At 44.5% G+C, this 26,099-nt stretch overlaps 1 protein-coding gene across 1 annotated transcript in view; it reads right to left on the bottom strand.

Moving 5' to 3' along the window:
• The window catches only part of LOC125282095 (ral guanine nucleotide dissociation stimulator-like), a 105,269-nt gene that overhangs the window by 57,498 nt on the left and 21,672 nt on the right, over window positions 1-26,099 (bottom strand). The window contains exon 2 of the mRNA XM_057312997.1: window positions 22,441-22,538. The gene's annotated coding sequence lies outside the window, so the exon portion shown is untranslated. The remainder of the gene's footprint in view (window positions 1-22,440; window positions 22,539-26,099) is intronic.

The raw sequence follows: 26,099 nt of genomic DNA, 5'->3' as shown, positions 1-26,099 counted from the left end.
TTCTTTTTCAAGGACCAGAACTACAGTAACTCAACTGTCAGAGCCTTATCTTACTTGAAACAGTTATAATGAATTTTTTACATTAGACCAGAAAACTCGATGACTTATAAATGTCTGAATTTAAATAAAGGAGGTAAGTCCTAAAAATCTGTTAGCAAAATCAATGCTTGATTGTGGATATTCCCATGTCCCCTGACATGGCAGAAATCGTAGTTCTTTCCTTCTTACTTCGGTCCAAAGGGCCTGACTGACAGCAGCAATGCCTCCACTCCGCAAGCCACGCTGAACCTCATCAGGGCCAGACTGACACAAAAGGACATTTGTAAATGGCTGACTTATTAAAACATTCCTCCTTCCTCCTTCTTTTAAATCAAAAAATTAGTCTCTAACAGGTAAAATGAAAAAAAGAGACGTGAGATTTCTGAATCCAAGACGGATGCAACAGCTGGCAGTAGAAAACGGTGAAAAGCACATAAAATACACCGTTCAGAGAGCCGCTGAGGCAGTGGGGACAAGAGAGGCTGCGAGAGCTTCAGAGGGTGAAGAGCCGAGAAGCTGGGCTGGGCCTCCGCAGCTGCGTCCACCTCTGCCACGTATCTGTCGACTTGGGGAACGAGTGGAACCCGGGCTCCGCACACACGACTGCCGCCAGAGGCCAGGGCAGCTCGCACGCTCCGGCGGGCCGGACACCCAGAGGCAAACGCAGCGTCTTCACGGCTGCACGTCACTCACGACAAAAAGCGACGGTGCCCACACGTGCTCCCACGTGGATGGAAGCCTAAGTGAGATGCTGGACACGGAAGAGCACGGGATGCGGGATTCCGATCACATGAAATGTGCACAACAGGCACATCTGTGGGTCAGAGAGCTCAGTGGTCGGCTGCCGAGGGCTGGGGAGAAAGACGGATGCAGCAACTACCAGCGGGTGTGCGGCTGGCGGGGCTGGGCGGACTGGGAGTTGATGTTTAACTTCTTGTAATTTTAAACAAGGCTACATCAAAGAACTATTAGACTTATTTATTTTCCACGGCAGTTACAGTTCCTTTAGGATTTATTGGTACTTCTTTTTCTCATTTGACTTTCTAGAGACTTATTTCCGGATACCAACCGGTAACTTATTCGTTAAATACACTCCAAGTTACATAAAATGATATATTCCCTTTTTTCACTTTAGCTAGTGTAAGTTTCTGCCATTTGCACCTCAACATTTCTTCAATAATAAAATTCACCTCAGAATTTAGTGAGCACCTCCTGCATGCCGGGCACTGTTCCGATACCATGAATCCCTACCTCAGTGTGTGTGCAAAGACAGAGATGTGCACCAGGACGCCCTGGTGAGTGTGTAACAACTGGCTCTGTGCGGAGTCAGTGGGGGCAGCCCCGCTCTGTGGTGTGCGCTGATTTCTGTGGTATAAATACACCCACCCTGTTCGGTTTCAAGCTACCAATATGGCGTCAACCAGCTACCACCGACTCTGTAGCTCTCTCTCTCTCTCTCTCTCTCTCACACACACACACATTTTTTCTGCCCACATGGAGTTTACATTCTATTAGGCGAGACAGACAACAATAAAATCATAAATAACTAAATTATACGGTATATTGTCAAGTGGTGTTATTTTAAAAATTACTAAGTTCAGCAGGGTCGGAGGGACAGGAAGTGTGCGCGCAGGGGAATGCAGGCTGCAGCGTGAAATAAAGCGGTCAAGATGAGCTACACTGAGAAATATGCACGCGTGTACATTAGAACATGGAGACTCAAAAACATCCTTTTTTTTTTTTTAATTTACAAGAAAATCACACAGTATGTATCCTTTGGGGCTTAGCCATTCTTTACAAAGTATGCTGTGAAAAGCACCCACGCTGTGTCCTGGAGCTTCACAGTCACTGCTGGAGAGCACGTCATCATATGAATGTACCCCAGTTCTCTCTCCGTTCCAGTCTGGGACTAGTACAAATCACTTGTTTCTTGGTACACGCGTGCACGCATCTCTGCTGTGTGTCCACCTGGAACGGAACCACGAGGCCAGTGTGCATGTTCCACTGTAGTAAGTGCCACCAAACTACTGTCCAAAGTGGACGTACAAAACGATACTCCCATCAGTTGTGTCTGAGAGTTCCCACTGCTCCTTACCCTTCAAAAACGAAAGAAATAAGCCTAACTTTCAAAGCGTGGTGTAACTTCAGCGCGGAGCTGTAATCTGACCGTACATCCCAGTGCGCTACACCCTATGGCGTACAAGAGCTATAATGAAGTCTAACACTGCTTTTAGTAATAGCATCACTGAAACCAAGATGAAACAGAGAAACCACGTTCAAACACGTTCAGAGGTCTTGTTAGTGACAACACTGGCACTGTTATTCTGAAATGACACGCAAGTTTCACAGACATGAATGATGAAGCAATGACACAAACGTGTTAGTGTTAAGAACCAAGATTTTAAGCAAAAGAGAAATGACATACAAACATAAAATCAAAGAAGTAAACCATTTTAATCTTATAATTTTTTTACTTTAGATTTTATTTATTTGAGAGCGAGAGAGAGAGAGAGAGCACGAGCAGGGGGAGCAGCAGAGGGTGAGGGAGAAGCAGACTCCCCGCTGAGCAGGGAGCCCGACGCAGGGCAGATCCCAGGACCCTGGGACCATGACCCCAAGCAGAAGGCAGATGCCCAACTGACTGAGCCACCCAGGCGCCCCACTGTAATCTTAAATTTAAGTCAGAAGTATCGAGATAAACTCATGACTTTTTTCTCTTTCTGAAAAATACACACTTCCTATCTCTATACCCTAAAAAAGCCCAGAAGAAATAAGATTCCAGCATTACCTATCACAGTATCCAGATTCTAGTCCCTGAACACCATTTCCCACTAAAACATGACAAGGAATCAAGGCTCCTTAGAGAGATGGCTGGTTTCAGGTCTGCGGCAATAAGGGTACAAACTGAGTCTGAAACTATTTTATAGTGCCCATAAACAAGAAAACTATAAAAACATTACTGGAGCCATTTCCAAAGGACACAGAAGATATCTTTTTTTTTTTTTTATGTTACGTTAGTCACCATACAGTACGTCATTAGTTTTTGATCTAGTGGCAATGATTCATTGTCTGCATATGACACAGAAGATACCTCTGAAGGGCAATCTGACCATCAGAAAGAATGCAGTAAATTAACATCTACGTATGTGTGTACACATACACATATATAGGTCATCTTAACATCTATGCATTTATGAGACTAAAAATAATTTTCACTTGTAGAGAACAAACTCATTCTGAAGCTAGTAAATACAAGAATTATCCATTTATCCCACCTTTTCTGCACGGGCTCCAGCAAACAAATACAGAAGGCAGAATCAGATCGTCACCGTGTCTGCAATTCTGATACAAAGTACCCAGGCAGCCACCATCAACACCCACAAAAGCCACAAGGTGGAAGGATCACACCACCATCTGAACAAATGATTAATGTCACCGTCCCTAAGAGGTGAAGCCAACAGCAAGTATTCTTACCCCCAGAGTTGAAGCTCATTCTAGCTGGACTTCTAGCAACCAGTTTTAAACTTTATGAATTAAATGACATCACATAATACAATCAGCCAAATTCAGAATGTGGGAGATTCTATAGGATAAATGACAATTTCTTCCAGAGCATCAACAAAAGCTGTTATTTAAAAATAAAACGGAAAGGGTGCAAGGCAGGAGTGGGAAATGTTAGAGATATGCCAACTGACAGGTCAAAGACTTTTTTAAAAAATGGGGAAATTTGAAAATTAAACATTACCGAGTTTTATTAGAGAAAAGATTTTATTACTTTTTTCTTTCCTTCTTTCTTCCTTTCTTTTTTTAATTTAAGTAGGCTCCACACCTAGTGTGGAGCCCATCACAGGGCCCAAACCCACAACCCTGAGATCAAGAGCTAAGCTGAGATCAAGAGTTGGACACACAACCGACTTAGCCACCCAGGTGCCCTGAGAGAAAAGATTTTAAATTACTTTTAACTATGTGAGGCATGGTAAAGGTATTATGGTTATATATTTTATCTGTTAGGGACATACAATGAACTTTCATGGGTGAAACTTTATACAATGTCTGGGATTAGCTCTAAAATACTCCAGCGAAACAGGGGCACCTGGGTGGCTCAGTCGGTTAAGTGTCTGCCTTTGGCTCCGGTCATGGTCTCAGGGTCCTGGGATCGAGTCCCTCATTGGGCTCCTTGCTCATCACAGAGCCTGCTCTCCCTCTGCCTGCCACTCCCCCTTCAAGCACGCACGCACACACTCTCTCTGACAAATAAATAAAATCCTTAAAAAAAAAGAAAAGAAAAGAAAAAAAAAGAAAAATATCTTAAGGTCCCTAATCTTTCAGGTTTATCCTCAGGCTGAATTAAATAAAGAGCCAAACATTATTCTTAATTATCCTGGTATATTTTAATTCTTAAACATTTGAAAAAAATGCTAGAACTTTGTTATTAATGGTAGTACTTGGGGAATAACACTATCTTACATAATGATTATATTATGTTTGACTTTCTGCATATAGACAGGTATGTTTTAGATGGCATGTTCTGACACACATAGTATACCTCAAACTGGGCAATAAATCATATTGAAAGGAGTCAATCTGGGGTGCCTGGGTGGCTCAGTCAGTTCAACGTCTGCCTTCAGCTCAGGTCATGATCCCAGGGTCCTGGGATCCAGCCCCGCATGGGGCTCTCTGCTCTGTGGAGAGCCTGCTTCTCCCTCTCCCTCTGCCTGCCACTCCCCCCTACTTGTGTTCTCTCTCTCAAATAAATAAATATTTTAAAAAATAAAAAAATTTTTTAAAGTAATAAAATACCCCAGGAAACAAAAGTCTGGGAGAGAAGAAATAGGACAAACAAGGGCAGAAGGTTGAAAAAGGGTTCATTATCCAATTTTTCCAAAATTTCCACAAAAAGTCTTTTAAAAGAACTGAGGGAACACCTACCACACACATTTATTTTTCTAACACCCAACTGAGTTAAAGATGAAGCAGCACTGTAAATACAACGTTGTCACACACACCCTAAGCCCGTAATCAGAAGTCAGTTATGTTTAACGTGTAGAGCCAATCAGAATCCAGAGAGTTTTAAAGGAAAGTGTGGGGGCAGAACAACTTCAGCAGTATACAGATGTTTTCTGCATGTCTGCCAGGCAAGCCATCCACAACTGAGAGAACCAAAATGGAGAAAGAAACAACATTTCCCACCCGTGCAATGCTCCAGGAAACTGCTCTATTACACACATTATAGCACAGGCTACTCTGGGAAAAAAAAATGTTCACACGAATGTCTTGAGAAGGGATCCAGAATCAAGATTACAATTCACCAAAGGTGCAGCTCCCCTGGTGCAGAGGTGAGCAGGTAGGTCTCATCATAACTTATCCTGACGGATTCTCAGTATAAACAATACAGAGACTCGGATGTATCCATGACTCTCTGGCTGCAGGGACCCCTGACTGGACACGTCCTCCCATAAGGAAGTTACCTCCCTGCTCATACAGGGTTATCTCATCCTGGGCAGACTACGAGGGATTCAGGGATCTGAAGCCAAGATCCAGCTCTAAACCGGCTTCTGAAGCCCTATCTCAGATTCACTCTGTTATCTGAAACCAACAAAAGGGAAGTACTTTTTTTTAATGTGCTGACAATCTATGTAATCTTAATTCTCAGTATGTCTTTATCCTTTCAGAGTAGGTCAAACCTTTCTCAATTCAAATCTTTTTTTAACTAATACAATCAACAGTGGCCAAACCAGAAGACGCAACGGGCATTTTACTTTTTATAAATCTAAAACCCCTGAGGAGGTCAACAGAAGAAAAACACGTACAGATGAAGCAACATTTACAGCTAAATGCACAGAGCATCACAAAGTCTACAAGTGGCTAACAGGTAAGACTGGGGAGCGGGTCGGGAGCCGTGCTGGAAAAGACACCCCAACCAAGACAAAAGGAGCAACCGGCTGGCAATCCATTTCACCTGGGACACGAACTGTGGGCACCTTCCTGCCTCCGCTTGTCCCACTGAGGGACCTTAATTGACCTGAGAAGAAGATCAGATCCTGACCTACCTCAAGGACAGTCTGTCTGTTCCTAATTCCCAAACTGAAACTCCTTATAAGGCCTCTGCACACCTCCAAGAGCAAATGTAAAAAAGCAACTCAAAACTTACCAGTCCCACAGTCATGCCCTTTAGTGTACTACATTTGAAAAGTAGGCAAAATTATAAGCTGAAACACTATACAACATTTTCAACTTAAGCCCCATAAAAGGTTGAAATCTAAAAATCTGCAGCCTTCAATCCATTAAGATAGAAGGTGTTCTGGAGAACATTTTTTTAACTTCTTAGAAAGATATTATTTTAGGAAAAAAACCTTTTTCAGTTAATTAAATAAAACCATTATAATACTGACTACTGCTCTTCTGGGATGCAGTCTTTCCATGCATCTTATAGATAATAAGAGTGGTCACTAAAAGCAGGAAAACTAAACATCATAAACAGATGGAAAGATAATTAACAGCAACAACTGAACACATTCAAAATCTGATCCTAAGGGGAAACAGTGGATCTCCTATAATACAAGAGTTACTTAAAACATGTGTGTGTACATACATACATGTACACATATACACACAATACATGCATATGCACATATACATATATGTATACATATACACATATATGTATGTTTAATTTGAATATACACACGTATACACAGATATACATATATGTACGTATAATTTGAATATTTTTTAAAAAAATCTACGTTACTTCCCATTGAATGACTGGGGAGAGAAGGACCAAGGAACTGGAAAAATATGTTAAAAGTATTTAAATTTCCTTCCTATAATCATGATTGCATGCTTTTATATTTACTTCCCAGGGAAACTATAATTTAGTTCTGCTATGGTTTTAAGTATTTCTACACCTCACTGTGCTAAAAATAAAGCTTTGAATGACTCTGTCTACATAAAGTGCATTTAAATTATTTATGAGAGAAAGTACGTTTGTTTTTTGCTCTAAGTACATATAAAGTCTGGACAGAATCACAGGTGGCTTAAGGCATACTCCTTTCATTGGCATCCTGAATTCCCCCGTAAGAACCACCTCCGAGTATAGGAATTTCCTAACGCATATTTCCCAAGCTTTCTATGGAAATCAAATACTGTCTTTAAGTAAATAACAGAAATGTGAATTAATCTAACAAGAGTAAGAGAACACAAAAATCACAGCATCAATACCTGCAGGGTTTAATGTAAAACAGAACTACATATTCCTAGGCCTGAAACTTACACAGAACATTGCCAGCTGTTTGCACATGACCTCAAAGCTACAATCCATACCTCATACGACGAGATCTTTCTATACAGTGGAAAACTACACTGTGTACACTCTCATTCTCTCTCTTTTTTTTTTTAGAGATTTTATTTATTTATTTATTTGACAGAGAGAGAGACAGCCCCCGAGAGAGGGAACACAGGCAGGGGGAGTGGGAGAGGAAGAAGCAGGCTCCCAGCGGAGGAGCCTGATGTGGGGCTCGATCCCAGGACCCCAGGATCACGCCCTGAGCGGAAGGCAGACGCTTAACAACTGAGCCACACAGGCGCCCCTACACTCTCATTCTTAACAACCTCCCGCTCAGCTGAGCCCAGGCTCAGGCTCACAGCTCCGGGAGAAGACAGCACGCTCTCTCCCTTGTGTGCACCTATCGCAGCCCCATCCCCACCCCCTTACACAAGGTCACAGGCTGCAGACAGAAGGCACCAGTCACCAAGCCCACAAACAGCAGCAAAGGAAACAAGTCTGCGGCCCCATGGGGGCTGATTCGTGGCAGCAGCCACAATAGGTCCTAATATGAAATCAGCCATCAGGATCACTGTGTAAATGCCATGCAAACACCCGGCCAGGCTTTTTATCCTCCCCTCCTGATGAAATCCACTCATCAACTAGCTCCACCTTTTTTTTTTTTTTTTGCATAAAAAGGTATACACTGCCATCTTTCCCTTTCACATCTTCTTACTTAAATAAAAGCAAGGTGGGGGAAAAAAGTAGGGGGTGAGGGCAAACAGAAAGGAGGATATATTTTCTTCAACTGTCCGAACGATCTTTCAGATGTCTACGCCATAACAGAAAATGACCTTCGTTGCCTAATAAGTATATTCTAATCTTTCATAAATCTAAATATTTAAGATTAAAAGTCAAATTCAAGAGGACCAATAGTTATTAATTTTAAAAATCTTATATACTCACTAATGCAGAATTTTTCATTCAAGAAATTTATATCAGGATTTATGACAAAATGAAGCGCACACAAGAGTGATTAAAGTTTTCCCAGGTAAAGAAAGTTCAGCTTGAGGGCTGACCAAGTCTCATCTGCCCTAGGTCCACCAAAAGATGATAAATGTAGGATCAACAGTTTCCACAAATATGCAACAGGTAGGTCTCCAACAACACTGCAGGTCCAGAACAAAATTATCATTTCCAGGTGCCCAAATCCTTCCCCATTAAGTTTCAAGTACTAGTCTAGCCATGGGGCCCAGAAATCACCGTCAGTCCCTCATTCTCGAGTAGGTCCTAACTTATGTCGCACACCCAAACACCATTACTCTACTGGGCTTTCTATTTCAAAGCAGCCATCGCTAGTAGGTAAAAACGACGAGGTACGTACACACTCATTTTATGGTATGTCGTTTCATAAAAGATTTATATCATAAAAAATTATTTTGATTAATACAGTTCTAGCATTAACTATTAATGATAATCTCAATTTCACAAATTAACAAAGGTATTTTTTAAAGGCATAGACTTAGGTACTAAAATTTATATCAAAAACTAGGAGAAAAGCCAGAAACAATTCCCAATCTCCAACCAATCATCTGAAAGATCAGAGGAAAAAAGGAACAGTACCTCTGTACGGGGCCTGGGTCACTGCAGGAGCTCAGCTACTTGCAGAATGAGTGACTAGATCCTCGCACGTTTCCTCCTATTCATGTTCACGTGTTACCAGGCCCAGCTATCCTTGCGTCTCAGAGACACTAACACTGCACCAACAGGGTGGGCAAGAGACCGGAACAAACAGGCTTTTCCTGGAGTTGGGATTAACTGCTATGTTCATGACAAACCGGACAGCATTTGCTAAGGCAGGCAAGAAATGCTACTTTCCATTAAATACGATGCAGAATAAACCAATTACCCTAAGCCAGTTTAATAACAAAATAACTAAAATGAAAGTCTGCCCAAAATACAGGTTCCCCTCTGTCAAAATGGAAATCAACCTGAGATTTTCTAGATCGTAAAATCGGTAGCTAAATCAACATTAAAACGAGTAGGGGCACCTGGGTGGCTCAGTCGTTATGCGTCTGCCTTCAGCCCAGGGCTTGATCTGAGGGTCCTGGGATCGAGCCCCGCATTGGGCTCCCTGCTCCGCTGGGGACCTGCTTCTTCCTCTCCCACCCCCCCTGCTTGTGTTCCCTCTCTCATTGGCTGTCTCTCTCTGTGTCAAATAAATAAATAAAATCTTAAAAAAAAAAATTAAAACAAGTAAATTTCTTTCACAATATTTTCCAGAAAATTTAGAAATAGAGCATACGAACTGCTTTCCATTAAAAAGCATTGACTTAGGGACATCCACTTCAGACGTGCAGGAGTAACTAGTACGGAAAACGATGCCCCCCACCCCCACCCCGCCATGGTAAACAAATAGAAAAACGGTAAAAATCCATGAAACTATTTTTTTCAGATCTGGAGACAGTGAGCGGCACAGGCCTGTGAGCCCCACCGTCCCCTCTCTGTTCAGCTGGGAACCACCGTGGCGCAGGGCACAGGAAGGGAACCCAAGCCCAGCGCAGCAGCCTCAGGGAGTTAAGGTGAGAAAACTTCCAAGTTTTGGGAAGCTGAGTGGCTCAAATTTGCAAGGCAGAGTATCAGAGATGGAAAAGTTGTAGAAAATGAGTTTCAGAAATCTGCACAAAGATGAGAAGATAATGACAGTATGTTTAGCATGCTGAAAGAAAAAAACCATCAACCTAGAATTCCACACATCCAGCAAAAGTTTCTTTCAAAAATAAAACTGTTTATCAAGAAAGGAACGGATAAACAAGATATGACAGACTCATACAACGTAACACAACTCTGTGATTAAAAGGACAAGGGGGAGCCTGGGTGGCCCAGTTGGTTGAGCATCCGACTCTTAGTTTCGGCTCAGGTTGTGATCCCAGGGTCATGGGATCGAACCCCACACGGCCTCATACTGAGTGTGGAGCCTGCTTAAGGTTCTCTCTCTCCGGGGCCCCTGAGTGGCTCAGCCGGTTAAGCGTCTGTCTTCAGCTCAGATCATGATCCCAGGGTCCTGGGATCGAGTCCTGAGTTGGGCTCCCTGCTCAGCAGGGAGCCTTCTCTCTCTGCCTCTGCTGCTCCCCCTGCCTGTGCACTCCCTCTCCTCTCTCTCTGTCAAATGGATAAATAAAATCTTAAAAAAAAAAAAATTCTCTCTCTCCCTCTGCCCTCCCCCCAAAAATAATAATTTAAAAAGGAATGAATTACAGATACACTAACAACATGGATGAGCTCAGCAACACTATGCTAAAACAAGCCTCGTACACCATGTACACGGTATGATTCTGTTGACAGGAAACCCCTGGGCAGGCAGAACTGAACTGAGGGGGCGAACGCAGCAGCTGTCAGGGGTCAGGGTGAGAATGGCAGCAGGGGCTGCGGCAGGGACTGTGAATACTAAGGACATGAAGGAACCTTTGGGGGAAATGATAATGGTCTATGTCTCAATAAGTGTTTGGGTTGCAAAGGTGGATGCATTTGCCACAGTTCAGTGAATGTATACTTGAGTTATGTGCAGCTGGTATAGAAATTTTACACTGAAAGAAAAATACGCTAAACAAACAATGAACTCTATCTAGTAAACAATATGCACGCTGAAACACATAGGGTGAGGTATACTGATATCCGCACTTTGAAATACAGCCTAAAAAATAAAATGGATTACTATATGGAGAAATGGATAATTGGTTATTTACGTGAGAAAGCAAGAATAATAACACATGATAGGTAAAATCCAGGGGGTGGAGGAGTCTATGGATGTTAACCATAAATTTTTACAACTTTGCCATTTGTTTGAAAGTTACCATAATGAAACGTTGGGTACAAAAATAGAGATGAAGCTAGATTTCAGAGGAAAAGAATAAGACAAAAGGGAGAGTGAGCCTTCCGAAATGGTTACATGAAGACAATGGAGCAATTTCTTCCATAGATCATTATAAAAATCAGACAAAATCACTAAAACCAACCATCTGAAGGAACTGGAAAATGACCAAAGGCAGGCAAGCACTTGAGAAGAAGTTACTGTCAGAACTGTCCCTGCATCTGGTACAAACCAGGGAGTGTTTGTCACTTTCCTGCCTGGCAATACTGTGAGCCCCAACTCTGGGAGGGCAGGACTGCAGCCCTACCGTACCACCTTAATGTGCAGCACACTGGCTATAAATTTAAGGGGGAAATTTTGGAAACAAGAGGGCTGCAAAATGCTGAGCTCCAAGGCTGAATATAAATACACTGCCCAAATCCCTGGCAGACAGTGAAATGCGCATAGGCAGGACAACCCAGGAAGCCCAGAGGCACACACCAGAGGTGAAGGCTCTCCCCTGAACAATGGAGTTACCCCAGGACATCTGCCAGTTTGCTGCTCCTCTGACTAAACGTGCTTCCCAACCCAGGGCGAGCTCTACTGGCAGAAAGCAAAAGTCTTACTGGCGTGAGGTCTCAGAAGAAAGAAATGGGGGCTGGAGGACCAACTGATATGTAAAGGAGGGATGCTGGAAGCAGGGGAACCCCAAGATAAACCCCCAAATCTGAGAATACATTCTACTCCAACCTTTGACTAACCATCGAAGTAGAAAGGTGCATGTGAGACTGCGAAAGAAAGAGAAGAGAAGGGAAGAAAAATGCATCAACTGGAAGCCAATGAAACTGATCGGAGACTCGTCGGCTCCTACGAACACAACAAGATGTTTGCATCTGGAGCAGAGCTGCACAAGCACGTGCACACACACAGGAAGCGCTGGGAAGCAGTAATAGCTGGCAGCAAAGGAGCACACCTCCCACTCAGATCCCGGCCTCTAAATTCCATCTCCCACCAAAAGGAACCAGGGAATCTTGGAGAAATAGCTGATTGCACCACAGGGGCAGAGAAACTACAGGAAATGCTGGGAGTATCTTACTGTGCCAAAAGGAAGGTCGTGCTCAGAAAAGAATGGGGACGTGTCAAAACAACACAGGAGATGATTTGGAAAACCAAATCAGGGGGCATTCCAGCATCAAAATGAATGAGAGTTAAGGACTATAAGCCCCTGAATCAAACAAGAATCCGTGAAGTACTAGTGGGTGAACAACTGAGTGTGTCAACAAAGGAGGGGAAACTCTCCTTAAGGGAGAATGCCAGCTGACAGGTGAGAAGAACAGCGTCCCCACTGCACGACTACCTAGTAATAACTAGTTCAAGCAAGAATCATCCGTGGGGGCGCCAAACGATCAGTTTAAAAGCTCAAAAGGTCACAGAGCCTCAAATATTTCCCTACAGATTTCCTCATTCATTACAAAGGATAAACGCTAATTTTAGAGAGCAGACACTAGGCAGATGCTGCCCTAACTTGATCACCTGAGATCAGTAATTCTCAAATTTTAGAATACATCAAAATCATTTTTCGGGCTTGTTAAAAACATAGACTCAAGCCCTAAGTTTCTGACTTAGCAGGTCAGGAGTAGGGTCCAAGAATCTGCAGCCCCACAAATTCCTAGATGTTAACCTCACCAATAACAGAACAAGCCGGCATCATGTGCCATCCTGAGACGAATAATGGATATGAGAAATGATACGATGCCCTCAGAAAGGCACAGCACCACTTCTCTGATAGCCTGGCCCCCAAAATGCGTAATCTGAGTTTAATCATGAGAAAACATCACAGGAACCCAAACGGAAGAAAGACCTACAAAACAATTAGAACAGTCTCCATGATGGAGAAAGGCTGAGAAACATATCCAGACTAAAAAGACCATAGAAACATCAATAAATACTACATGTAATTCTAGACTGGGTCCTGTATGGGGGAAAACTACTGTAATTAACAGAGCAACTGTGAATATGGACTGTAAACTACAGAATGGCCCATGTTAAATTTGCCAATTTGATAACTATACTGATTATTTTGGGCTATGTAAAAAATCCTTGTTTGTTTTTTTTTTTTTTAAGATTTTATTTATTTATTTGACAGAGAGAGACAGCGAGAGAGAGAACACAAGCAGGGGGAGTGTGAGGGGAGAAGCAGGCTCCCAGCAGAGCAGACAGCCCGATGCAGGGCTCGATCCCTAGACCCTGGGATCATCACCTGAGCCGAAGGCAGACGCTTAATGGCTGAGCCACCCAGGCGCCCCAAAAGTCCTTGTTCTTGGTAAATACTTACTGAAGTACCTAAGAGTAAAGGGCGTGAAGTGTGCAACTTACTCTCTTCCAGTGTGTGAAAATAAATGTGCCACATGTACTTCTATATCCAGAGGTGGGGGGAGGGGGCCATGCAGGCAATGTCACAAAATGTTAACAACTGGTCAATCTAGGTGAAGGGTATTTGGAAGTTGCCTATACTACTTACAACTTTTCCATAAAAACACACAAGGCTTCATTTTAAAACAAAACAACAACAAAAACAAGGAGTAGCAAATTAGAAAGGGTGGTGGAAGGGCGTTCAGAGGCTGCCCGCCACACAGCCTCATATTGACGAAAATGGCAGAAGTGGGGCCACCACACGCTGAAAATGACAGGTGTTCGTACTGAGGATCCTGAGTCATCCAGAAAAGCCCCAAAGGAGTTTAATATCTTTTAGTACATTTTGTTTAAGATGACCCGTTAAGTACCCTTTTGAACCACAGAAGAAAACAAACACACTTTTCAAACTTCATGCTCCACATCCGTTTTTCTTCTATTCTACAAATACAACCTCTCAGTGGAACAGCGAGTCACACTGTAAGCTGTTCGCAGACATCCCCCCATGCGGGCGGGCTGTCCAGCCGCAGACACCACTCACACTGGGACACACAGCGCCCCTGCGGCGGCACGGTGACAACTGCAGCAGGACAGCCACCTGGCGGACAGCAGCTGGAAAGGTCGCCAGTTGTAAGAAGCATCCCAGCAGGGGCCAAACCCTCAAAACCAGTCAGTGCACAGATTCCCACAGCAAAACACAGGGACAGTCAGACGAGAACAAACGCAAGGCAGAGCAGCCTACTCCTTCTGTTCCCAAACACGACGGTCACGGAGGCCGTTAGTGCATATTGACTACGTGATGACCATTCAGAGGACAAGGTTACCAGAGACAGTGAAGCCAGCCCCCAGCCCCCAGAGCAGCGCACGGGATAAGCAAACATAAAGCAGCTCAGGAAGGGCCTCTTACACTGCATCTTACTGTATCAGATTCCATTATAACCACACACGGCAATATCCTCTGATGGCAAAATAACGAAGACCTCATCATTTAAATGAATGGCCTTCTTATTGTCTACAGTCAAATTTTGATTTTTAAATGAAAAGTAAATACACAACTTTCCACTCTAATCCCCCTCCCTGCCCACTGTTGTGGCTTTGCTAAGAAGGGTTTATTAGGAAAAAATGCTGAATGACTGCTCTGCAGGGCATCGCAAAGCACCACATACTAATAACAAGCGACCCTCTTACATACTGTGAAGAGATCTGACTCGCAAGTACAATGAAGCCTTAGGTTTAGTGAAGCTAACTTGTATTATTTTCTGTGTACATTCTTAGGTCTAGCGGTTTGAAATATAATCATACCCTACAGTTACAGCTGATTAAAGACAGAGCTGAAGACTGTATAAGTTTGTCATGAATCAAAGAAAACATTTTTTATTAATTTTTAAAGCTAGTAAAACTATTTTTCTCCACAGCTACAAGAGCTTGAACATGGAAGGAATCTTAAAATAATTTAACTGATAAAACATCTTTTATTTATGCTAATTACGTGACATCCATACTACATAACCATGTTATACAAAAACAAACCACATTATAAAGCCTTCAGGTCGTGAATAAGAATATAAAAATCAACCAAAGACTCCAAGATCCTATGTTTTCACAAAGTGTCTGTGCTACAATCTATTTCATTTAAACTTTCAGGATACCTAATCCAGAAAAATTAAATTTAATCCACTGGAAAGAAAAAGGGAGCTCAAGCGTGGGTATATAAATGTGTGTGCCTGTGTGTGTGTGTAATACCTACGTGTGTGTATATACATAAGTCATCCACCTTTTTTTGGGTTTGGCTTATTGAGGTAAAATTTACATACAGTAAAACACTGTTCGCTGGGTTCTGACTGACACAGTCAGTGTATGACCACCATCACAGGGCAGACATGGCCTACTTCCATCACCCACGAAGCACCCTCACGCCCTCCTGTACTCAGTCCTCTCCTCCCCTAGCCTCAGCCCCCGGCAACCACTGATCCAATCTGTTCCCATAGTTTTGCCTTTATCCGAATGTTATCAGGGGGGAACCACAGTTGTACAGAGCTCTGTGTTTGCCCGTAACAGAACGCTCTGGACGCGCTCCTGTTTTGCTGAGGATGTCAGCAGTCAGTACCTCTGTGTTGCTGTACAAGGACTGCCCCACCGCACAGGTGCACCGCAACCTGTTCACGCATTTCCCACCTGACGGACCTCCGAGTTGTTCTCCATCTTCGGTAAATAGGAATAAAGCTGCTATAAGCAATCATATGCAGGCCTTTGTGTAGAGATAAATTTGCATGTCTCTTGGGTAAAGGCCTCCATGTAGGACTGCTGGATCGTATGAAAAGTATATATTCAAGTTTATAAGCAACTGCCAAACTACTTTTTCAAAGTGGTTATAACCCTTTGCATCCCCACCAGCAAAGCGCGATGTGGTTCTAGCTGTCCCACAGCCCTGCACCTGGGCACTGTCCCCTTCTGCTGCCTTGTTTTGTGGGAATGGGAGGCATTCTCACAGGACTGCAGTGCTACCCACTGCGGCTGTCACGGGCACTTCCCTAATGAGGGATGACGGGGAGCGTCTTTTTGTGTGCATGTTGTTATCTACAGGAAATGGATGAAGTATCTACTCAAAGCTTCTCGCCATTTTTTCAGTTGAATTTTTTGCTGAGACACCTATCCTTTTTAATAGACAGTTTATCAAAGAAGAAATGATGGAAAGTTTGTCTATTTTGTTAAAGCACTTAGAATTCATGAGCAGGAGACACAAATCTAACATGTTTCCTTGCCATCGCCACTCCCAACGCCCCACTTGCCCCTCCCCCCTGGCAGATAGCAACGATATGCCAAGGCAGGTAGAAAGAAAGAAACATCCTCTCTCCCCCTTAGTCAGACTGTAAGAAGCACAGGAAAAGCTGCCTGCCTACTACTAGGGTCAGAAACAGACCTATTTTCCCATTTTTACAAGTATGGGATGAATCCATAATCTTTCTTCAGTATGAGCAGAAACACCAATGACGGGGAACCACGTGCAATGGTTGGCAACACTAGTGACAACGCATCCCGACGTGGCGGAAGCACGGCTGGCACGTGACAATACTGAGGGTCTGCAGACCGCTCGGTGGGCGGCAGCCCTCGCCCTCTCTATCACAGGCAGAGCCCGCACACAGGAGCACTACGTGCACTTCAGAGCAAGGGCTAAGCTTTCATGTAAAGGAACAGGAGAGCCTGCCACCACCACGTGGAGCCTCGGGCTGACGGGTATCTGGCTCCAGGCTCTCCTCTGCAGCGTGGGGACAGTAATCACTACCTTGTTATTATAAACACTACACACAACTCAAAACACACGATGAAGGACACACATAAACGGCAGGTATCACAATTCTGACGACTTCCCTCACGTAGAATTCCTGAATCACAAACGTAACTACTATTGGCAAGATAAAGGGTGTCCTGCGCAAAGCCTGGAGCATAAAGCAGAAGCTTCAGGAAGCAGGTAACATTTGGACACGGCGGACCCACTGAACTAAACACAGGCTCCTGACCGTCCAGGAGAATAGCCAGGCACCCACATAAAAGGTGCAGCACATTTACGTAAAAGGTGCCCTGGAGTTGGCAGTCCTGAAAGGCACTTACGGACTTTATTTCCTATAATCCCACCTCAGCATTTCAAACTGCGCGATGCTTCTTTTCAAAAGAAACCAATCCACTCACTCTTGGTTCTGCACCAACTCGTTCCCAAGTTCACGACGGGCCTCCCTAACTGGGCCACGGAGACAGGGCTGCGCTTGCCCGCCTCCGCGACACCGCGGCCTCCCTGCACACCATCCTGCGCATCCAGCTAGACACAGAGCAGCCTCTGAAACGTCCTGTGGTCACTCATCCTGCTCCCGCCTGACGACCGCAGCGGGGGGCTGCACTGGTCACTCCTGCACGATGACTGGCTGGGCCTCAGTGACGGGATAGTCCATAAAGATTTTTCCATGAACAAATACATGGAATCAACAGTTTAAGATGATCTCTTGGATTTAAGTGTCTTGATATATCCTATGCGAAAGTTTTAAGAAAATATTAAAATTTATGACGGGGGACCCTGGCTGGCTCAGTCAGTAGAGTGTACGACTCTTGACCTCGGGGTTGTAAGTTTGAGCGCCACGCTGGCTGTACAGATTACTTAAAAAATAAAATCTTTCAAAAAATAAAAAATTTATGACAGATGTTTAACGATCTGAATGTCACATTTTCCATGGAAATCTATTTAAAGGTCTTAAAGGAAGAGTCAGTAACTAAGTTAACATGTACCACCTAGCGAGGCGCCACAATACAGGCTTTGTAGGTTAACAAAAAGTAACCGATCTCGTCCCGCTCTGCTTTTTCTCACCTTTTCCACCTGGAATGCCTTTCCCCAACTACCGCCAGCCCCACTCACCATGCCCGGACCTGCTCCCTCAGGAGGACACCGTCCCCCTCCCTCTGAGCTCCCCATCACTGTCTTCCCCATCACGATTCTCTACCTGGTCTCGCCTGCTCCTGCAGGATCTGCCCTACGCACCTCAACCCTGCTACCATGGGAGAGTAACCTGTCCAGCATGCAAGAAAACAGATGTCCCTGGGGGTGAAGACAGAAGGAATACACATGAGCAGATGGCAAATTTTATTAAGAGGCCCTACTGTCAGGGAGAGTGAGAACTCTTAAGAATATCAAGGAAACAGGGGCGCCTGGGTGGCGCAGTCGTTAAGCGTCTGCCTTCGGCTCAGGGCGTGATCCCGGCATTGTGGGATCGAGCCCCACATCAGGCTCCTCCGTTATGAGCCTGCTTCTTCCTCTCCCACTCCCCCTGCTTGTGTTCCCTCTCTTGCTGGCTGTCTATCTCTGTCAAATAAATAAATAAAATCTTTAAAAAAAAAAATATCAAGCAAACAGAAAAAAAAAGTGGCACTTGTTAAGCTCAAGAAAACAGGAAAACAAAAAGTGGAACTAAAAGGGAATATAATCATGCTACATTCACCAGCTCAGTAGTGAGCAACATTAACAAAGTCAAAACAGTTCACCAAATTATGGCTCTAAACAAAAATTGTGCTACAACTATGTGGGGAAAGATGGGAGTTCAAAATGTAACTTTGTCTAAAAGTGACGCGTCGATGGCCCTGCCTCTACATAGATATTGCTGGGAACCGTGGACAGAAATGCTACAAGAAACAGATAAGCAGGATTCCAGGCAGCTCTGGGAGGCGGATGGTGGAGGCAGGACAGGAGCCCGCTGGGTTCTGCATGAACCATTCAACACTGTTTTACTTTTGAACACATGCACGTACCACCCTCTGATAGAAGTGAAATTTCTAAGTAAGAAAAAGAAACAGAATCTCTAACAGAAGCACTTCCAGCAGGACATAAGTGTTTTCCTACAACTTTTCAACCACGCTACCCCTTCCCCCCTTCAACAGTGTCTCTCCACCCTCAGGACGCAGGGCAGCTGAGGACAGCGTGCATGGCCTGAGACCTGGCGTCAGCCTGCCGGCTCCGTACTCTTGAGAAAGCTACTGTAAGCTCTGAACCTGACCTTTCCCCGCCCGGGACATGAAGACACCACCACGGACCTCAGGGACCCGGCTGCGTTGCTCTGCACCCAGACGGTAAGTGTGAGGATGACCGTACACCCTGGACCTAAGTCACCCAGATGCAATCTGTCTCACTACCCTCTCCCCCTTCACACCACCGTCCAGGCGGGCTTTCATTCTGACCACGCCCCCACACTGCGCCGAGCACTTGCCAGAGTGTCCTCCAAGTCGCCAAACCCGAAGGCCAAACCTCAGTCCTCATCATGACCTTTCCTGACACTTCAGAGAGTTGATCACATCCTCCTCCTGGACACTTCTTCCCTTCTTCCCATGGGGCCAGTGCTTGTGGTCTTCTTCACACCTGCTCTGTGCCAAACACTGCTCATGTTCATCCTTGAGCACTCGATGGCAGAGTGACCCGAGGCTCAGGCTTGCTTGTCTTCTCTGTGCTCACTCCCTCGGTGACCACAGACCGTCACTGCGTTTTCATGGCCACTTCCAGCTCAGACTTCTCTTCCAAGCTCCAAATGCCTATTTACAACTGCCTACATGACATCTCTACTTGGATCCCTAACAGAATCACAAACTTAAAATGCCTACAGTGAGCTCCCCATCTGGCCCTCTAAACCAAGTTCCACCCACAGCCTTCCCCCCATCTAGTTGCCCAGGCCAAGAGCCTTCTAGTCAACTCAACTCCTCCCTTTGTCCTCACACCCCTTATCCAATCTGTCAGCAAATCCTACTGGTTCTGCCTTTGAAATACATCCAAGGCCCAACTGCTTCTCACCACCTCCAGTTTTCCTGCTCCAATCCCAGCCTCCGCTGCTGCTCACCTGGTTCCCTGAACAGCGTGCCGACAATCTCCTGGTTGTCCTCTACTCTCCCCCACCCTCCAACCCCCACCACCAGTGTCTATTCCCAACACACTAGCCTTTCACACCTCAGCCGAATCTCAGGGCTCAACACTGAGGGAGGGACAGCTGCCCTCCGGAGCCGACAGCCAGCACCGCCTTACCCTAGCGACTCTTTGTTTGGACAAACAGCCCCAGAACCTCACAGTTCAATCTCTGTCGATTGTTCTCAGCTGCCCTGACGCTAAATAAGCCATCTTTATTCACCAAATGGGGGTTTTCAGATGGGTCTCCGGGCAACCTTCCTTTCTGTCTACTGCCTCCCCACACCCCATTAACCCTGAAAATAATCTCCATACATATTTCAGCAATTCAACTCCTCCAAAACTTTGCTTTGCTTTCCTAGAATTCTGATTGTAAAACACCTCCATCACAAGTTCTGCCTTAAGAATGCAACAGCCCAAAACAAATCAAGAACCAAGACCCTGATCTGTCCTGCAGGGGCTCAAGTGGACCAGGGCCCTCAGGTACATCAAGGAACCCGGGTCTCAGAGGAACACCATTAAGTCGATGCTGTACAAAGCCAGGCTTACTCGTGTGGCCTCACCAGTTGTCCAGAATTGGGGGAAACAATTATAGAAACACTGGTTATAAGGTTATTTTCCTGGGTTTACATATTTTCAAACAGGGGGGAAGGGGAGGGGAGGGCCAAACTAGAAGCAGCAGATTATATCCCGGTGCTCAAAGTTCCAGTGAGCCAAGAACGGGCTCTCAGTTCCCTGTCAGGCCTTCGTTCCGCTGCACATCACATTAAGAAGAAAAATTTTGTGTAACTTCTGCTAAATATGAAACTGTCTTGGGCTCTACCATGACGAACGATTTTTAATAGCTAATGCTGATGAAAAGTTATACTTGATATTCTCCCTCTTGTTTGGATCCACTAAGAAAAGAGAACTTATTTTGTGGCAAGAATTAAACACTACTTCATCCAGCATTTAGTGAAAACTACCCATGGGTCAAGCAGAAAACATGCAGAAACAAAATAACAAAATCTTTGCCCTTAAAGATGCAGAAACAGACTTGTACCCAATAAATATAGCCCACTGGTACAGGAAGAAACATCGAAATGTGCAGGGAGGGCGGGGAGGAGACAAGGGATGTAAACAGCTGGGCATGGCCTTCTCCAAAAGACAGCAGAGTCACACCTGGCACAGCACACAGAACAGGTGCCTCTCGTAGCCAAGAAAGGGTAGAAGGAATCAGAGAAAAGGAGCAAGACTTCCAGGCCTTACTTGGAAACTGAAACTTCGTGACACAATTTTCCTTCCCTTCCCTAATACCTAATCCTGGCAGAAACAAAAGTGGGTTTGGAGGAGAAAGGAGAACAAAGGAGGAAAGTGAACTGACCCCCAGAAGGAAATGGAAAAACAATCCAGGGTCCTGCCCCTTGGACATCTAAGACAAAGACACTTGCCAAAGTCAAATTCAACGTAATTATAAATGATTCTGAATTCTGAATCCATGAAGTCTAAGTTTATGGGGCTTTTACACCAAAGCAATGTATTGCTAAAATCTTACCAATGCTAATACCACAAGACAGATTGATGAATCTTCTATCAACGATCTGTCCTCGATTTACCACTAGGCCTACCAGAAAGAGCAGTCTTTGGAAATAAGACAAACTGGAATAAAATCTCAACTCTATAACCTCCCAACTGTGGAGTGCAGCACAAGTGCCAAGGTTACAAATTAACAAATCACAAATAACCCAATCTCTGGGGCTTAGTTTTCCTCTCATTAAAGTGGGGGAACTGCCACCGAATAGCAATTGCTAACATTTGTGAATGCTGAGCACATTTCACATTTCTTATGGCATCTTCACCACAACCCTGGGAGAGCGGTCCCATCACCAGCACCCTTTGTCAGAGGAAAGAGCTAGGTTTAAGTAGTCAGTGAAGAGTTGGCATGGAGAGAGAGCTAGGTTTCGGTAGTTAGTGAAGAGTTAGTAAGTAAGCAGCCAAGCCAACATCTGAATCCAGAGCCCATAAGAATAAAACACGAGTAAAAAGCACAGGCTCCAAAGCCAGACTGAGTCTGAATCCCAGCTTTGCTTTTTACTAACTTAGTAACCTTTAACCTCTGTTTCAGTTATGCAAATGTGAAACAGGGACAAAGGGTAGCCTCATTCAGGGGATTACTGCCAGAGACTCACCTAGGAGCTGGATGGCCCAGTGCTGACCCTGTTGGGGCACTCTTCTAGGGCACATGCTGCTACTGTCACAACTATCAGGGACAGGACTGTCATCCTGCCTGCCTCTCTCCACACATAAAAGGCACTAAACAACTAATATTTCTTCCCTCACCTACTCTGCAAAATCAACTAGCTTTTATTTGTTTCTAGTATATGTCAAAGAAACCTTAAGACAGATGAAAGAAAAATCAAAACAAAAGGAAAAACCAAAACACAAATGTAGCAAGAGAATTATACTCACAGTTCTGAAGGCCACGGTAACTCTGTGAAGAAATCAAACGTGGGTTTAAAGGAAATGCTCCCGGTTTCTCTTTCCTCTTTCCATAGTCCTCAGAGAACCTGACAAGGAGAGACAACATGCGCATTAAAACCCCCTTCCTTTCACTTCTTGAAGCTCTACTGAACTCACCCCTCAGCCAGTTCCATCACCTCCCACGCAAGCCTACTGGGCAACGCCTGGGATGAGGGGTGAGAAGAGGGCACCACGTCCCTGTCTTCAAACCTATTTCTACTTAAGAAACACACAGGAAGGAGCGCCTGGGTGGCTCAGTCGTTAAGCGTGTGCCTTCGGCTCAGGGCGTGATCCCAGAGTCCTGGGATCGAGCCCCACCTCAGGCTCCTCCGCTGGGAGCCTGCTTTTTCCTCTCCCACTCCCCCCTGCCTGTGTCTCCTCTCTCACTGGTATCTCTCTCTGTCAAATAAATAAATAAAATCTTAAAAAAAAAAAAAAAAAAAGGAAAGAAATACATGTGAAGCAACTGGAAACTATTCAAACATATCAAAAATCATAAATTAACGGTGTGGTTGGCTAATAAGTGCACGATACAATGACAGAGTATAGACATCTATTCCACTGCCTTCCATCAAAACTATACTAAAGAGGTATTTTTTTAAAATGTTCTAAACAGGGGCGCCTGGGTGGCTCAGTCTGTTAAGCATCTGCCTTCAGCTCAGGTCATGATCCCAGGGTCCAGGGATGGAGCCCCAGGTCAGGCTCCCTGCTCAACAGGGAGTCTGCTACTCCCTCTCCCTCTGCCCCTCCCTGTTTGTGCTCTCTGCTCTCTCTCCTGTGCAAACACTCACTCCCTCAAATAAGTAAATAAATAAAATCTTTTTAAAAAATGTTTGAAACAGCACAGGGAGAACTGAAAGGAGAAAAAAGCCAAGATTTTTGAAGTACTGAGGAAATCTTCTAACATGGAAGATTGAGACCCAAACAAAAAAGTAAAAAGAAGAAACCTGGAGGAGACAGAAACTATAAAAGACTGAAGTAGAGTAAATGAGTCAGCAGGCCCAAGAAAGCCAGGTCCCAAATCAGCAGTGGAACACACGGGAACCACTTCCACTTGCACAGCAGTGTCCTAGAAGACCAGAAGTGGCAGCAGCAGTGTAGACAGAACGGGGGTAAAGAAGGCATAGCCCCAAATACAGAGGAGCCGGGGAAGGCCATGGAAGCTGAAACCAGAACCTCAACACCAGGCACAACGTGACGCCCCCTCACTCTGAAAGAAGATGGGAGGGGGCATTCCCCAGAAAAGTAGAGGCATCTATGGACTGAAGTCACCCTGCCCAGCTGCACTGAACAGACCTGGACTTAATGACCGTACATACAGTGAACAGTGAATTCTCCAGCTCTCCTACAACAGACCACACACGCACACCGCTGGCTTCCAGATTCTGAAGTCAGAATTGTGCCGGAAAGGGACTGGAGAATATTTCTGGGGAATCTGATCAGCTCCAAAAGACAGATCTAAAGATACTAACCCTGGGGACCCCCAACACGTGGCCCACCCAGAATACCCTGATGTAAAAGTCAAAGGGCCCCACCACGTCAGACAGGAGAAGGAAGGAAACAACCTAAAAGAAACAGAGACTATACAAACTATCAATAATATAGAGGTAAGACAACACTGCAATCAATAAAGAAAAACAGGATGTTCTTCTAGAAAAATAGAAAAAGAGCCCTTGGAAATCTAAAGAACCTTTCTGAAATCAGAAATAATAAACTAAAGAAAAGTTTCTCTCTGTTCTTCCTGAACAGAGAATAAAAAAGCCCCCCCCCCAAAAAAAAAGGCAGAAAAGGAGGAGCAAAGGAAGGAAGAAGAAGAAGAAGAAAAAGGTATTAAGATAATTACAACCTTTGCCCAGGACAGCCAAGTTCCGGATAATAAGACTTCCAGAAAAACAAAATAAGGAAAAGCAAGAGAGAAAACCTCAGCACAGTAATGCCAAAGAGTATTCCCAGAACTGAAAACTCCCAGTTACCAGAATGAAGGGACCCGCTGAATATGCAGCACAGTGGATGAAAACCGACCACACAAGGTACACCATCACGACATTTCAAAAGACTTGGACAAATTGTAAAACTCCTACAAGCTTCTAAAGATGGGAGGGGAAACAAGTTACATACGAAGGAAAAATGAGAATAGCTTCTGAATTCTAAAACAGTAACATGAAAACAAGAAGGCAATGGAGCAATCTTTGAATTTATGAACAAAAATGAATTCCAATACAGAACTCTATACCCAGCGAAACCATCAATCAAGTTTCAATCATGCATGGTCCCAAAAGGTTTGCCTCCTAAGCATCCTATGTCAGAAAGCCCCTGGAGAAAGTCTTCCACCAAAACACGAGCATCAACAAAAAATGAGCAAGGCGTGAGCTTCCATTAGAAGGGATAAGGGAATCCCCAGGACGACGATGAAGGGAGATTCCAGAATGTTGGCTGTGCACCAGGAGAGAGAGAAACAAGTCCAAGCCGGAGCAGTGTTGCTCAAGAGGAGGGAATGCTGAAGGCTGTCTTCAACTTGCCCAAAAACACTGTACTATGTTTTTAAAGTAATTAACGCCACCAAAAGGAAGAAGTCAGTGAAGAAAGACAAAGACAAGAGTTGCCACAAACATAAAATCCAACTGTGGACAAAAGCCAAACGATGAGAACAAAGGAACATCCTGGGACAACACAATAAAAGACCGAAGGAGCAAGCAGCTCGGAAAAGAACAGAACAGAGATCTCCAGGAAACTGTCTGCCAGAAATCAAATGTGAAGAAGAGATGAGTCTGTATGACCATGAAGAAAAATTACTAAGAGGCTACTGGAAGGTATGGGGAAAATAGGTCTGGGGTAGGGGGTAAATTACAATAGGTATAAAAAGGGTTAAGAATGTGGGGGACTGATGGGGCACCTGGGTGGCACAGTGGTTAAGTGTCTGCCTTCAGCTCAGGGCGTGATCCCGGCATTATGGGATCGAGCCCCACATCAGGCTCCTCCGCTGGGAGCCTGTTTCTTCCTCTCCCACTCCCCCTGCTTGTGTTCCCTCTCTCGCTGGCTGTCTCTATCTCTGTCGAATAAATAAATAAAATCTTTAAAAAAAAAAAAAAAAAAGAATGTGGGGGACTGAAGAAAGATGAGTACCTGTCATAATGCCCTGGGCGCACCTCTATCACAGGACTTACCCACTGTACCATCATCACTGACTGACTTCTCTGTTTCCCTCCCTCGGCTGCAAAGACCTTTTGGAGAGGATCATTTCTCATCCAGTTATCACCCTGCAGAGTCCAGTACAACGCCTGCTACAAGAGTATACACAAAAGCAAAGGGTTTTTTGTATTTTTTTGCATTTATTCGGGTACTGAGTATCTACTACACATACCTGCTATCCTTCCGGAGAACTAGAATTCAAAGACATATGGACCTTGCTTGCCTTTAAAGAGTTTCAACTTTTTTTCACACCTGAGAAAACAAATATTTCTCCTATATCCTCACTCTCCCCAAAAGATGAAAAGTTCACCAGGGGCTTACAGAACTTTAATAGTCCGGCTATCACTAATGGATATGGAACCCAAGACCTGATGACACTTGCTTGACATTGTACGCATTGTGTAATATGAAAAGAGTGC

The sequence above is a fragment of the Ursus arctos genome, unplaced genomic scaffold (genome assembly GCF_023065955.2).
Source record: "Ursus arctos isolate Adak ecotype North America unplaced genomic scaffold, UrsArc2.0 scaffold_16, whole genome shotgun sequence".
NCBI classification, from domain to species: Eukaryota; Metazoa; Chordata; class Mammalia; order Carnivora; family Ursidae; genus Ursus; species Ursus arctos.
Note: the sequence above shows the minus strand (reverse complement) of the source record. Positions and strands in the feature narration are given on the sequence as shown.